The following is a 10,219-nucleotide window of genomic DNA, read 5'->3' as shown; positions in this document are numbered from 1 at the left end:
GGCAGGTTCTTCCCGGCTCCATTTGCGGCTGCCCAGGGAATAATTCCAGGGATATAGTAATGTCTGGTGTCTGGACAGCCTCCATGAGATTAAAAAAGCAGCTGGTTTGGCATTTTGGAGACAAAACAAGCCTGCCCTGCAGAGGCAAGCACTGCTTCTTCCCGGGAGATGCCTCCTGTCAGGTGAACACCAGCAAATCAAAATCCAATTCTGCAGAGGGATGATTTTCGCCTTCCGGAAGATGAAATCACGAAAGCTCAGAAACAGTGCGCGCTCTGTCTGAATCAAATTATTCTGCGGCCTGTGTGGATTTCCTGCGCCTGGCAGTCAGGTGCGTGCATACAGGAAGTGCTCTTTACTGGCACAGCAGCAGATGCCAGCCCCAAAGTGTCCGTTTTACTAGCTGGTGTTTCAGCATCTGTTACGGGGATCAACGAAGTGCGACAGCCGCCAGCGTGCCTCCGTGTGGACTTTTGCGATGCTGTATTTCCTCTTGGGAGGGGCCCCCCGATTCTGGACAGAAGGCGCTGGATAAGTCGTTACGACTTCATAGCCCCAGGCTCCTGGCCCAGGCAGGATGAGGAAAGGATGCTGCCCCAGGATCGCCCGAAATGTTTGGTTTGTTTTGTTTTGTGTGGCTGGATGTGGCCGAGTTCCTGCAGCCCCAGCAGCTCTCAGGTCTGGCTGCCCGGCTGCTGCCTCAGGGCTGCACCTGAGCTGAGGCCAGAGCAGCTTCCAGGGTCTCATTTCAGTGGTTTTTATCATCTAGGAGTTATCCAGGTTTCCAGTAAGTCACATTCCAGGGCAAGCAGCGCAGAGATGTGGGTCCTTACTTCCTCTCCCAGGCTAACAACAAACAACTGATTTCCTGTCCAAAGCTGGGTGCTCCAGCCAAAGGAGAAGTCCCACCTCCAGGAAAATAACATTGTGTCTCTCTCAGCCCCATCTCCAGCACACACCAAGCACGGACTGTCTCTGGCCCTTGGGCAAGCTGGAGCAGCCTTTCGTTTCCTGTCTGCCTGTTCGTGCACGCCCCACCCGTCTCCCAATCCAGGCTGTGATCCTCACCACCCAGCAAGCAGGCGAGGCACGGCTAGGAACCCATTTTACAGGTGAGAAAAGTGAGTTTGCGAGACACGAAGTAACGTGGGCAGGGCCAGGCCAGGCCGGCTCTGTGTTCCTAGGAGACCCCGTGATGAGCACCCAGCCCCTTCTGCTGCTGCCGGCTGAGGTGAGAGGTGCTTATAACTCAGAGAGCTTAGTCATTTGGGTTCTGAAAGCAAACGCCACCTTGTGATGCGCGTCCCAATCCGCCAGCAGCTTCAGAAGCAGCATCTACCTGTAGCCTGCGCAGTCTCCCTCTCCCATCTCAACAACCTTCCCGTGTGCGGCTTCCCTCTCGGATCTGTACAACCCCCTGTTGAGAAGAGGCAGGAGCAGTGTGGGCGGTCATAGCCCTATTTTACAGACGAAGGGTCAGGACATTTAAACAATTTGGCCTGCATCTATAGATGAGAGGGTGGAAGAAGCTGGAGGAGACCTAGACATTCTTTTTTTGTTTGTTTGAGACGGAGTCTCGCTCTGTGGCCCAGGCTGGAGTGAGCGGCGCCATCTTGGTTCACTGCAAGCTCCGCCCCCCGGGTTCCCGCCATTCTCCTGCCTCAGCCTCCCGAGCAGCTGGGACCACAGGCGCCGCCACCGCGCCCGGCTGATTTTTTTTTTTTTTTTTTTTTGAGGCGGAGTCTGGCTCTGTCGCCCAAGCTGGAGTGCAGTGGCCGGATCTCAGCTCACTGCAAGCTCCGCCTCCTGGGTTCCCGCCATTCTCCGGCCTCAGCCTCCCGAGGAGCTGGGACCACAGGCGCTGCCACCTCGCCTGGCTAGTTTTTTGTATTTTTAGTAGAGACGGGGTTTCACCGTGTTAGCCAGGATGGTCTCGATCTCCTGACCTGGTGATCCGCCCGTCTCGGCCTCCCAAAGTGCTGGGATTACAGGCGTGAGCCACCGCGCCCGGTCGAGACCTAGACATTCTTATCTAAAACCCACTCACTGACACCAGGACACAGAACTGTCCTTCCTCACCGGCCCCTCCCCGCTCACGCTGTGTTGGTGGAGACCTTGTCTCTCTTGGTGCCGTGGGAACAGCGCCGGGCCCACCCATCAAGGGCTCCCTGGAAGCTGAGCATGTGGTATGAGGAGACAGTCACCGGCCACCCACGCTGCCTCCACACCGGGTGTCACTGTGATCTTACCAGACAACAGGGTCCTCCCGAGGAGAGAACACAATAGGCACATTGGATGGGGGCAGAGGGTCCAAAAGCCCCAAGCAGGGGGCAGGTAGGGGCAGAGGAGAAGGCGCTGTGTCTGTGGGTGGCACCGGTTGCCTCGGAAGGTGCAGGGCCTCCCTCCACGGCCGCCCAGGACCCAGGGCGCTGACCGTCTCTCCTGGAGTACGGCAGGGCCCAGGGGGCTGAGGCAGGGCCCCGTTTGGCAAATTCTTCACTCATAGAGGTTTCGGGCCTTTCTCTGTAAAATGAAGATGCGAACATGGTTTGTCTTTCAGGATAGCTGTGATTGGAACATGTGTGTAAACGCCCGTCATGGCAGCATCCTGCTCCTGGTGACAAGTCTTCACTTGCAAAACAAGTCCTTTTAGGTACAGCAAAAGCTGCTGCATGCAAAGCGGGTGGAGGGGAATGATGGCAGGAGGTGTTGAAGGGCGGGGGTGGGGAGTGTGCAGCGGCACCGGAAACAAACTTTTCCAGTTTCTGTTTTGCCTGGGAACAGGCTTTGTGACAGCTGCTGCTATCCAGTCGTCTCTGGAACCCTGGCGTCTTCGCCAAGGGCACGGGCTCCCTCTGTGGTCCTGGAATAACGGGGCCTGCCTGGCAGTCTCAGATTGCGTGGGGAGCTGTTTGACTTCGGGTTGGGCTTTTGTGGGATGACCTGCAGTGGCATTAGGTCAGTTGTCAAGGTTTGGCCGACTGGTTTGAGAGACTGGGTTCATGCCCTGCCATTTCTTCTTCCTGTTGCAAGTCTCTGCAAGGAATGTGGTGTCAGAATTTTAGTGCCTCGTATTTCCTACAAATGATAGCAGTAAGCTAATGGTGCGATCGAGACAGCGCTTCATGTTGTGCAGTTTGATTTGCTGATATTCCCAGCTCTTGCGTCTTTGAAGCGGGGCCTCTGTGCAGAGATGAGATGATGTTCCCAGCTCATCACAGCGTGCCCGGTAATCTTACGTTCAGGCACACACTGTTTTTGGAGAAAACATACATTCTTTGTGGATTTCATAGCAGTAATGAGGAAACTTGATTCCTTAGAAAATGTTTTTAATGTTAAAAAAAAGGATGACGTTCTTGGGAGGCATTTTGGTTTTCCTGTTTTTATTTTCTGAGGATTTTCGTAGACTAAAGACTGAGAATGCAGGAATAACTTATCTTATTCCAGAAATTATTTTTACCCAGACCTGTTGATTTTCCCCTTAAATTTGTATAGATGTTACACCCTATGATATTTAGCTCAAACATGAACTGAGCGCTCTCGGCTGTTTTACAAGGGCAGCTCAGTATAGGAATTGCTGCTTTTCTTGATTTTCCAGAGCTTTGTATCTCACCATCCCCAAACCTCCCCACACCCCGTCATATTCAAAACACTTCACTGTTGCAAGATCATGTATTTTATCTGCTCTCTACTTATTGTTTAATAATTCTATTTTGTAACTGAACCTGGTATTCCTTCAGGGTGTGTAGTGTGAGCACGGATAGAGCCTATTTATTGTCCTCCTAATTAACTAATTTTTCTAACATAACTTACTTGTTTTCTTTAATAAATTCTTCTATAGAACTTGATATATGCAGGCCTTCTTTTTAGGGCTTTTCATCTATTAACTTATACAATCCTCACAACAACCCCGTAAGACAGATATTATTTTCTTTATTTGACTGGCAAAGAAATGTAAAGCAAAGCGAAGTTAAGGAACTTGCTCAGGGTCACACAGCTGCTAGATGATGGAAACAGGGTTCCCTCTGGCCAGCCTGGCTGTGAGACCTGGGTTCTGGGTCTCTGCTCTGCCTCCTGCAGATTTGAGTGCCAAACAGTGTTAAGGTCGCTCTTCCTATCTGCAGCTTCCACTTCTGCAATTTAATCACCACAGATGGAAAATATTCAGGAAAAAAAATAACAGCGCAACAATAAAAACCAATATGAATAAAACCGGTGCATTCCAATGACAACTGTTGACATGGGATTTGCATTGTTTTAGGTGTTACAGGTAATCTGGAGATGACTTGAAGTATATGAGAGGGTGTGTGTAGGCTTTATGCAAATACAACACCATTTTATATCAGGACTTGAGCATTCTCAGATTGTGGTGCCTGCAGGGAGTCCTGAACCCAGTCTCTTGTGGGTATCCAGGGATGACTGTCTAGGCTGACTGCTTGTATATATTGGACATATTTCTGGGTCTGTGTTCTGTTCTAGCGATCACTGTGTGTATTTTTGCCCTAGTACTTCACCCACTTACTTATTGCCACTTTATTTCAGCCTGAAGTATCCTATATGCATCCATCTTATTATTTTCTTAAAAATTTCCTTGCCTTGTTGTTTTTTTTTTTGTTTTGCTTTTCATTCTTCTAGACAACATTTATAACCAATTTCGCTTACGAAATTCTATTGGAAGTTTGAGTTGCATCAAATTCATAAGTTAGTTTGGCAAAAATGTGCATCTTCTTAGCATTTCTTTTTAGATATGGAGTGTACTATATTTCTCCATTTGTTCAAATATTTTCTGTGGTGCTGTCTTGGGCTTATGGATTTCATTATTTGAGCCTGACAGGCTTCTTGCAAGGTTAATTTCCAGGTACTCAGTTTTAAAATTGTGAATAGAATTCTTTTCCCATTGTTTCTCTGTTAATGCTGATATGTAGGACAATGACTGCTTTTTATGTTCCTATTATTAAAATTTTTTAAAACTTAGTATAATTTTACATTATTTTCTTTTTCTCAGGTAGGCAATGATACCAAATTTGAATAATGTCAAAATTTCACCTTTCTTTTCAAAAAGTATATGTGAATGTGTGTGTGTGTGAGTATATAATGTGTGTGTATATATAGTTTTTCCTCCTTTTATTTTGTTGTGGATCTGAGAGTATGCTGGCCACAGTAAACTGCTTTGTCTTTTCCATTGTTTAAGTGAGAATACTACCAGATTTACTGTTAGGTATTTATTGTTAGGTAGGTATTAGCTATTGACTTTGAGTAGGTATTTGTAATCATGTTAAATAAGTATTTTTCTTTCCTAGTTTATTATAAAGTTTAGTAAATGTCTTTTCAGTATCTATTGACATAAGCATAGTCCTTTTTCTCTTTATTTCACATATCGTTTTTGCATCTGTATTCATAAAAGGCATCTGTGTCTAGTTCCCTTTTTAGTCTGTCTTTGCTTGTGTCTCTAGGACATGCTGGCTTTGGGAAATGAATTATTGGGAAACATGCCACCTTTTTGTGTTCTCTGGAAACACTTATCTAGCATGGAAATTATCTGTTCCATGACAGTCTGAAAACCCAGCCTGTGAAAATGTCTGTGGCTGGAAACTCATGAGAAATACTTCTTCAAGAACATTTTCAATTTCATACACGACTTTTCGTTTATTGCTTATTGATTCAATTATGGTGACTCTTTTTTCTTAGACAAGAAAAGAACATACATTGTTTAAATATCAACATCAAGAATGAAACATTGATTTTTCTTATATAAATTGAGTTGATTGGCACACTTACTTTCTTTTCCTTTTCTTTCTAGCTCCTGTGTATCTTTTTTCTCTTACACTGTCACTGGGCTATCTTGTACATGAAATGCTTTCATTTTTGAGTATTAAATGTGACAGATGAATATAAGTTACAACAATTATTTAGAGTTGTTTGAGTAAACAATTTTGATTCCCTTTGTCAAATTTTTATGCCATGACTTTTCCATCTTTGAGGGATTAAAAAGAATCTTTTTGTTGATGGCCTAGAGCACATTTCTGAGGAAAGATGTGGATATCAGTTCTGCAACCTTAGGTGGGTATGGAATTTTGGAGTCACAAACGTTCTTCTAACTTTGAAGTAGTTGCTTCACTATTTTCCAGTATTTAAAGTTGTGTAAGAAAAATTGAAGCCAGGCTTTACTTCTTTCTTAAAGGAAAATGATTTTTGCTATTTTATTGTTAACTCTATGTTTAACATGTTGAGAACCTGCTAAAATGTTTTCTAAAATGCATACACAATTTTACATTCCCACCAGGAATGCATGAGGGTTGAATTTCTCCACATCTGCATCAACACTTGTTATTGTCTGTAGTTTTCACTTTAGCCATCTTATTTGGATGTGAAGTTGTGTTTTATTGTGGTTTTGATTTGCGTTCCTTGGTGACTAATATATTGATCATCTTTTCATATACTTATTGGCCCTATGTATATCTTCTTTGGACAGATGTGCATTAAATTCCTTTGCCCAGTTTTTTGGTTGTCTTTTCACTGTTGAGTTAAGAATTTCTTATGTATTCTGGATACTAGATCTTTGTTAGATATATAATTTGCAAATCTTTTTAACTTTGCTTTTTAGCATCAGGGCATCACTCTGTCATCCAGGTTGGAGTGCAAGCGGTGTGATTATAGTTTACTGCAACTTTGAACTCCTGGGCTCAAGCAATCCTCCTGCCTCAGCCTCCTGAGTAGCTAGGACCACAGGCACAGACCACCACATCTGGCTAATTCTTTTTAATTTTTAGTAGAGACAAGTTCTCACTACATTGCCCAGGCTGGTCTCAAACTCCTAGGCTGAAGCAATCTTCCTGCTTCCACCTTCTGAGTGGCTAGGACTACGGGTGTGCATCAACACACCTGGTTAATTTTTTTTTTCTTGAGAGACAGGGTTTTACTATGTTGCCCAGGATGGTCTCAAACTTTGCCCACAAACAGGCCTCCTGCCGTGGCCTCCCAAAGTACTGGGATTAAAGGCATGAGCCACACCAATTTCTTGATAGTATCTTTGAAGAACAAGAGGTTTTAATAAAGTTCAGTTTATCTTTTTTCTTTTGTCACTTATACTTTTGGTATCATATCTAAGAAACAATTACCTAATACTAGGTTATGAAGATTTACTCCTGTGTTTTCTACTATAAATTTTATAGTTTTAGCTCTTACTTTTATATCTATGATTCATGTGGAGTTAATTTTTATACCTGGTGTGAGGTAGGGATCTGCATTTATTCTTTGCATGTGGATATCCAGGGTTGAAAATACTGTTCTTTTCTCATTGGATTGACTTGGTGCCATTGTTGAATATCAACTGACCATAGGTATAAGGATTAATTTCTGGATTCTTAATTCTATTCCATTGAACTGTATGTCTACACTTATGCCAGTACCTCACTGTATTGATTACTATAGCTTTGAATTAAGTTTTGAAATTGGGAAGAGTGAGTCCTCAGACTTTGTTCTTTTTCAATATTTCAGATAAAAAAAACAGTATTTCAGATCACGAGGTCAGGAGATCGAGACCATCCTGGCTAACACAGTGAAACCCCATTTCTGCTAAAAATACAAAAAATTAGCCAAGCATGGTGGCAGACACCTGTGGTCCCAGCTGCTTGGGAGGCTGAGGCAGGAGAATGGCGTGAACCCAGGAGGCAGAGCTTGCAGTGAGCCAAGATGTTGCCACTGCACTCCAGCCTGGGTGACAGAGCAAGACTCCGTCTCAAAAAAAAAAAAAACCATATTTACAGAATGCAAAACTGATGTATATGGAGGGCTGACTTTTTGAATAAGTGGGTTCTGCCAGGTCAACTGCTGGACTTGCGTATGCACAGATTTCGGCACATACGGAGTCCTGGAACCAGTTCCCTACATATACCAAGGGACAACTGTATATTTTTTATCTTTTAACTTTCAACCTATTTGTGTCTTTAAATCTAAAGTATCTCTTATAGACAGCATATAGTTTGATCATGTTTTTTAATTCATTCTGTCAATCTTTGCCTTTGATTCATTTGTTTAATCCATTTACATTTAATGTAATTATTGATAAGCTAGGATTTACATCTGCCACTTTGCTATTTTCTGTATCTTATGTCTCTTTTGTTTACCTATTCATCCATTATTGCCTTCTTTTGTGTTAAGTAGATACTTTGTAGTTACCATTTAAATATCCTTGTTTCTTTTACTAAATTTTTTCAAGTTGTCATCTTACTGATTGATATGGTAATTAAAATTAACATCTTATAATTATCTAATTAATATTAATACCAATTAATTTCAATACTAAATAAAACCTTTGTTCCTACATAGCCCTATTCCATCTTCCTTTCATTGTGCTATTATTTCATACAAATTACTTGCTTTTAAATATATGCCCATAAATATGGTTTTATAATTATTGCTTTATTCAGTAGTCCTTTATACTAGATTAGAGAAGAGTTACAAACAGAAAAAATACTCGTTCTTTTAAATTTTTACCAAAGTGGTGATCTTTACTATTGTTTTTTATTTCTTCACGCAGATTTCATTTATTGTCTAGTGTCCTTTTACATCAACCTGAAGGACTTCCTGTACTTCATTCATGTAAGGAATGTCGGATAGCAATGAAATACCTCCATTTTTCTTTACCTGGGAATATCTTTATTTCTCCTTCATTTTTCCACATTAAAAAATTTTCTGGATAAACCTTTTATTTTGGAATTTTAAACATATCCAAAAAGAATTTTATTACTAAGTCTTAAAGAAATAACATCCACATTTTCTTGAGTTTTGTTGAGTTTGAAACAGATGCTGCCTGAAAATTACTTGTATTTTCTACAGAAATCCTGTGTGCTAATTTCTTCTTTTTATCTTATATGGCCATACTGTCTGCAGGTATTTGGGTTAGTTAACTCATTGTGGTAAGGTGTATTACTACACATCCATTTCCAGTGTCCTTTCTGGGAGCAAATTCTATCTCCCTGCCCCTAAAGTGAGTCTTGTCCCTGTGAATTGGTCAAGAAAGTTTGAACAGAACTAATAGGTGTCATTTCTGGGTGGACACTGTAAAAGCCAACCTGAGCTTCACCATGCTGTGTTTGTGCCCTGACATTCATCTGCCCATGCTGTAGATAGTGACTTGGGTCCCAGAGTGAGGATGAAAGTGACACTGAGTGGAGCTCCCAGGTAACCTGCATGTGGAGGAGAAATGGACCTTCATTGTTGCAACATTTTTAAAACATAATTTTTAATAGAAAATAATTTCCAAATGGTTCAAAAATTAAGACTAAAAATATGCTAAAAAGTGTGCAGTCGCCTTCAGTCTTTATCTCCATCTTCTCAGTGCCATCTCATCCCATGCCTAGGAATCGTGATCATTAATTTTTTAATGTATATTTCCAGAGTGTGTTTACGTGTCAATGGCAACATGCTCACACACAGATCTTCACCTATTGTTACTTGACAGATGCGCCATCCCACTGTGCTGCATATGGCTTCTTAAATTTAATATACCTTGAAGATCTGTGTATATTAATTTTTTTATTTATTTTACAGTTACATAGCATTTCATTTATGGTTGTGTCATCATTTATTCATGGAAGTGTTGGCCGGGCGCAGTGGCTCACGCCTGTAACCCCAGCATTTTGGGAGGCTGAGGCGGGCGGATCACTTGAGGCCCGGAGTTCAGGACCAACCTGGCCAACATGGTGAAACCTTGTCTCTACTAAAAATACAAAAATTAAAATTAGCTGGGCATGGTGGTGCATGCCTGCAGTCCCAGCTACTTTGGGGGCTGAGGTAGGAAAATTGCTTGAACCCATGAGGCAGGACAATTTCTTGAACCCATGAGGCAGAGGTTGCAGTGAGCGGAGATCATGCCACTCCACTCCAGCCTGGGGAACAGAGCAAGACACAGTCTCAAAAAAAAAAAAAAAAGTGTTAATTCTTGAAATTTTGAAGTTTCACCACAAGAACATGTTAAGAGTAGATGCTCTTCTTTTCATCCTTTCAGGCACTTTGGAGACTCTCTCAATCTCATATTTCATGCTTTTTTTCTCCAACTCTTGAAAATTTTATCTTATTACTTAAAAAATATTTCATGAGCTCTTGTCTTCGTTTTCTCTTTTATGCAACTCTTATTGCAAAATACTGTGGATTGATTCATTGTCTTGAATTATTCCTCATATTGTATCGATCTTTTTCTTACGTTTTGGATTTGTCC

The sequence above is a fragment of the Mandrillus leucophaeus genome, unplaced genomic scaffold (assembly GCF_000951045.1).
Source record: "Mandrillus leucophaeus isolate KB7577 unplaced genomic scaffold, Mleu.le_1.0 Scaffold416, whole genome shotgun sequence".
Taxonomy (NCBI): Eukaryota; Metazoa; Chordata; class Mammalia; order Primates; family Cercopithecidae; genus Mandrillus; species Mandrillus leucophaeus.
The sequence above is the reverse complement of the archived record's forward strand: the minus strand, read 5'-3'. Positions refer to the sequence as shown.